The sequence below is a fragment of the Halyomorpha halys genome, unplaced genomic scaffold (genome assembly GCF_000696795.3).
Source record: "Halyomorpha halys isolate HHAL.00 unplaced genomic scaffold, Hhal_1.1 Scaffold25.1, whole genome shotgun sequence".
Taxonomy (NCBI): domain Eukaryota; kingdom Metazoa; phylum Arthropoda; class Insecta; order Hemiptera; family Pentatomidae; genus Halyomorpha; species Halyomorpha halys.
Genome location: NW_027107314.1, coordinates 1,495,564 through 1,500,664, shown reverse-complemented (window position 1 = coordinate 1,500,664; position 5,101 = coordinate 1,495,564). Strand labels below are relative to the sequence as shown.

The 5,101-nt window shown below is 31.5% G+C and overlaps 1 protein-coding gene across 1 annotated transcript in view; it reads left to right on the top strand.

Moving 5' to 3' along the window:
* Nucleotides 1-3,887: 3,887 nt before the first annotated feature.
* Nucleotides 3,888-5,101, top strand: part of LOC106683061 (rho guanine nucleotide exchange factor 10) — a gene marked incomplete in the record, with an annotated part of 189,448 nt that continues 188,234 nt past the window's right edge. Inside the window, 1 exon segment of the mRNA XM_067045620.1 lies at nucleotides 3,888-4,045.

The following is a 5,101-nucleotide window of genomic DNA, read 5'->3' as shown; positions in this document are numbered from 1 at the left end:
CTATAACTTGGGAAACCAAACCACAACCCGAAGACTGAACCCGAGACTTCTGCAAGGTATCCTGTTATAAGTTCTATGTTTATTAGTTATTTTCACTGTAAAATTTCATTTTCTCTTTTTTTTCTCTCTTCATCTTTTTCTTAAATTCACTTTCTTATTTTTTTCTATTAGAAGTCAATTTTTTATTTTGTTAAATTCATAAATGTTATTGTTTTTGTTAATAACTTTACATTTATCTTGTGTTAAGAATTATTATTTTAATCTATTTATTTTATATTATTTGTTTCTTATAACGTTATATATATAGCTAAGGTGTCTTTTGTATGAACCCCATAATGAATTATTAAAAAAAATGTACCTATTACATCAACCATGTAAGGCCCAGCAGGCTGATCTGGTATTATATATATATATATATATACATAATTGAGTAGATATTAGGTTTGGTCTTATGGATAATAAAGAATTAGGCCAGAAGTACCGCATATTCGATACCGATGATATGTACATCATCTGTCGTCTAAATCTGAGGGTGGAAATAACAACTTACAGGCTATATATTTATACAATATATTTATTTTTAGAATTTTATTGTCATTTAAACACAAATAATTTCAACACTATAGAACTAATAAGAAGTTTACGAGACTTCAAAATATCTTGGGGAGTGAATATAAAAGAAAGGACTATTCCTTGAAAATGTATTAGTCATAAGTACCGTGAAGTGGGTGAAAGTTAGCTTACATTGAATGCGATGAATTCTTAATACACGCTATACATTTGGTAGAGAGTGATGGATAAGTACCCACTTTCAGTATTTAAACTCACGTTAGAAATTTAGTACCCTAAAACAGTATCGAAGTTATTTTTTGCAACAGAACTTTGAATTTTGCAAAGACCTACAATTATTCATGCAACATGTGCTAAATTATAAATGTGTTACCCTGGAAGTGGGAGGGTAATGTACTTCACTCTTCCTTAAAGGGAATGTGAAGACAAAAAAGGGAAGTTGACCACGCCCTTGGAGCTAAAGCCTACATTGGAGTTAAAAGGAATGCACGCTATTGTAATCTAAACTTAAACAGAAGACACCCAGTCTACTTCTCTCCTCCGGAGCTGATCATAGGGCTCGGCTTTGTGGCTTCACTTTGCAGGGTACTCAGTACAAGAAGTTTCAGAATCAGTACTGAGCTCTGATGATCAGCAAAATTGTTTCAAACGTTGACTAACAATGAATATTTAATCTTTATTATTTTTAATTTGTCTTCCTAAAATTTATTACATTCGGTCAACTATTAATCTTCCAATTTGATTTAATAATAATTAATTGATTTTTAATGTGCTATACGATAAATGAAACAGCAGAGTTCTTTGATACTGTGTTTAAAATGCCATGATGGAAAAAATAACTGAAAATTAGAAGATGATGGTGGCAAAGTTATGTATGTATGGTAACGTTGGATCTAGCTGTTCAGTGCTATATAGCAATAACTTTCTCTGTTTTTTTTTCAGTACTATCAGTACCTCAAGCAAACCTTAGACCGTGTTATAATCGAGTGTAGCCATGTTTAAATACAAATGTTAAATAGAATTTGCGATTTTAACATTCTTAAAAAAGGTTTTGTGAATATTCCTATACTTTAAAATAATTTATTTCGAGGAGTAATTAATAATTACATTTAAAATGCGTTACCAACCTAAGTTCATTATATACTTCAAATAAAAAAAAATTATATGGCATCTTATTCATGACCCAAGTCATTAAGAAATTCCCTATTGGGTCAGAGTTAATCCCACAACTCAAGCTGTTTTATTGATTTTATTTTGGGTAGACGAATTAGGTGATGTCCAATTATACTTAGGTATATTTTTATGTTTAAACATAGTCATTTCGATTGTTTCTCGAAGTGATGAAGTTTATAAGCCTTTAATTTAATGAATAAATAAATTGTGAAATATGATCGATTATCTGACTGTAATCTCTACGCCATCTTCCACATTCCTATAACAGTAGCGTAACTTAGGGAGAATGCACCCTGAGGCTAATATACAGGAGAGCGCCCTTCCAAATTCAAAAGCATTTTTTCCCACCAAATTCGAGACATATTAATTATTTACCTCTTCTGAATATACTTTAATGACTTTACTGCTAAACCAGTTTACTCAATTTTTTGTTTTCAAAAATGTGTGACAGAGGTTGCAGAAAGATTTCTGGTCGGAAGTTCGATGCTTTATTGCCTCTAAATCACTGTTTATGAAGGAGTATATAATGACAAATAACGAAATAATCTTTGTTCCCCTGAACATTTAGGAAGAAAACTTTAGTTTTGTTGACAGATTTTTCTAATCATTAATTTTTACTGCATAACTAAAATGATTGATTTTTCATGTTTCAGTTGGTTAGCTAAAACCCATCAGGATTCACAGAACACACCATCTAGTATTTGGAAATAAAAGAGCCAGAACTGCTCGTTTCTTTTTATTTACATATACTTTTTAAGTCTGTTTCAAAAGTAAAAAAAAAACACCAAACAGAAAAGTAGATGAGAAAGGATTGATATTCGTGCTAGGTAGTTGTACGTAACTTTAGAATTTTGCAGGGTCTATCCGTTGTATAGATTTGTCCGGACAAGTAACAAGTACATATCGATTGTCTATACGTTATTAGGTTTTATGACTGTCTGTGGTGTGTTTTAGTTTTACTTTAATGCCGCAAGCAGTTTTCAACTCGCTGTGATGCACAGCTGTACATATTTAACATAAATAATGATAGAATATTCTTAATATTATTAAAATACCATTAATATTAAGATATGGCACCTTACTCGCACCGTTGAGAAAAATATTGGAAAACTTTAATGTAAATTTCAGAGTGATTGTGGCACCACCCAAAGTGGGACAAAGAATTCGTAGAAACATCGCGAATGTAAAAATAATATAAAAACTTTAGCAATCGATGGTTCTTGATATGTAAGTAAAGGTGTTCAATTGACGGACATTTGGCAAAAATCCATCCAACATGCCCTCTCTTCCATTAACCATAGACCAAGGAGGCCGAAACTCAGATGAGCAGAGAGGTAAAAGAAGGAAGTGGCTGAATACCATATATTAAAGCTACTTCCTAAGATAGAAGTGGAGGAAGCGGCAAAAGATCAACAAATTCTTTAAGCTAAAAGAAAAAAATATATAAAATTATAATAAAGTTACATATACCAGTATATAACTGTAACCCATGAAGTTTCTTGTCTTGAATAATAGCTAATGTAGTTTCATCATCGTAGTTACCAGGATTAGTCTAAGGGTTACTCTGAGCCACGATTAAAGTTGCACAATTAGTGGAGGCTGGGTGTGCCCATATAACATTTCATGACCTCCAAGTCAGTCCACGGTTATCTATTTATCTGTCACAGTTGGAATAAAATCCATGACCATGAATCAAAGAGTCCAAGTACCTTACTCACCGGTCTACACCACTCCCAACTGAAAAACAACAATTAAAAATAAATAATAAAATATGAAGAAGATGGCCAGGGTTGCAGTCAAATAGAACAAAAATAGTTTACAACTATTTATTATCCGACGTTTCGCCTCTCTTTGTAGGCCTTCATCAGGGCTGTTCAAGATGATAGCTTGACAGACTTTATATTATAGACAATAAATAATAAAATAGTTGGTTATATCTAATAAAATTAAATAACATTATTCTATTAGAAACATATATTAATGTAATTAAAGTTGATTTATAATAAAGAAATAAAATGTTGATTTAAAAAGACATTATAATATAACACGTATGTAGAAAGATAAGTACACACAGGCGTGTGGCGATTGGAGTGGGGGTGGGAAGACTGAGAACTTACCCCCACTCTCACTCCAGACTCAGTCTGTGATAGCCACCAACAGTGGTAGGTTGTTAGGTCCTTAAGTGTCGAAAGTGTTGTGAGATCGCTCCTGTGTGACAGTGCTGTGGCATAGCCATATAGATAAGTCTAGCAGTGCATTATTGTCATCTATACCTTCTCTCTACTGTTAGCGGTGCTTACAGGTAATGTTCTTATAAATATAAAAAAAAGTAAAATATTGAGTGTATGTGTGCATATATATACGTAAGTAGACGATATTATTATTTTATGTACATAGTGTAAGAATCTACTTTCGTTATCATTTTATTTTAAAAACTTGGTAACTTTTAATTGTTGCAAGCGCCAAGTTGTTGTAGAAAGATAAGTACACACAGGCGTGTGGCGATTGGAGTGGGGGTGGGAAGACTGAGAAAAATTTTTGATTCCGTAAAAATTAAATTATATACATCATGATTCAATCTACAGTTATCAACATTTAGTCTATATTTCATACAATCGGTGGTTATTTACTTCCTGAATTATTTTTATTTGTTTTATCTTATTATTGACCGGCAATTTTCTATTTCCAAATACTCAGATCATCTGTTTGTAAGTTCAAGTACTTAGAGAAGAAAATGTTTTATTCGGTCTCTGCAGCCGGATGGATCGCCTTCGAATATCAAATGAAAAATGTTCCTATTTTGAAAAATATTCTTTGATATTAATTGTTTTTTCTATCTTATAATAAATATAAGAATGAATTTATTAATTATAAAACATAGTTTTGAAAACCTTTATCTTGAGCACGTCATGGACATAATCTTAACCAACTGTACGAACATAACTACACTTACATGTATAAAGATATTTAACGATGCTTGACTTAACTGATCTAAATGCATATTTCATGTTATCAAGTAAAAAATTAATCAAGATTTGACTGCCTGATTTAGCTTCTTGGTTAATAATGCTCTTAGATTATTTGTGCATCTATAAGTTGTTGGCATCAGTTATAAAAATATTGTAAATTAGATACTTTGCTTTATTATTTTTACCAATTAGAAATTGATTTTTACGACACCTGTAAGTTTAAACAATCATATAACAAGTTCATACTGCATACTTCGTCCAGTTGAGAGTTCTGGGCCGTTTTGCAATGCTTCAAAATAATGTGGTAGAAATGCCTTTTCCAGTTAAACGTGTCAGCAGTAATTTTATTCTTGAACAAATTACTTTTTTATTAAAATGAAATATAATTT